The sequence below is a fragment of the Typopeltis vanoorti genome, chromosome 18 (assembly GCF_054136105.1).
Source record: "Typopeltis vanoorti isolate ZY-2024b chromosome 18, IOZ_Tvanoo_1.0, whole genome shotgun sequence".
NCBI lineage: Eukaryota > Metazoa > Arthropoda > Arachnida > Uropygi > Thelyphonidae > Typopeltis > Typopeltis vanoorti.
The window spans coordinates 67,116,288-67,117,013 of NC_143566.1; positions in this window are offsets into that span (position 1 = coordinate 67,116,288).

The following is a 726-nucleotide window of genomic DNA, read 5'->3' on the forward strand; positions in this document are numbered from 1 at the left end:
TTTTTTTCCCTAGACTACATAAAAGAGTTCTTTCGACTTTTAATTGTATGACCACTTTTCTGAGAAATCAGAGTAAAATTTACTATTATATTTAAACATAAATCAGAAAACTATAACACATTTAAAAACAGGTTAAGTTTGCTTAAGAAAAATAAAGTATGATTTAGAATGTTTCTTTAGACCTGGAAGGCTAAAAAGTCATATGGTATATTTAGAAAATCTGCATAGTTGAGAAAGAATTTGAAAATGAAATACATGTAATATAATAAATGCATTTAAAAAAAATTTTGTTCATATTCATATAACATTTTCTTATTAATTTTTTAATTGTTATTGCAACAATAATTTTAGAAATTGAAGGACTTCCCTGACTAGTTAAGCAATGGATGCAAAAGAAGTAATAATCCTTTGAAACACAAAAGTCTGAAGTGTTTTTTCCTCAGTTTATCTGCTGCACTTCTGAGCATCCTGAAATACATTTATTCATTCATGTGCCATCACCATAAATTGCACTCTTTGATTTTAGCATAAATATTAGATTTTAATGCTGGAAGGCTGTCTCTAAAAGCAAAAACTAGCTGAAAAATGAAATGATTAAAAATTTTACAGTAGAAAAATTGAGGCTAGTGGATACTGAATTTACAAAATTCGAATTCACCAAGCATTACTTTTTTAGCCTACCTGTGTATTATATTAGAAAATTAAATGCAACGATCTTTCAGTTAA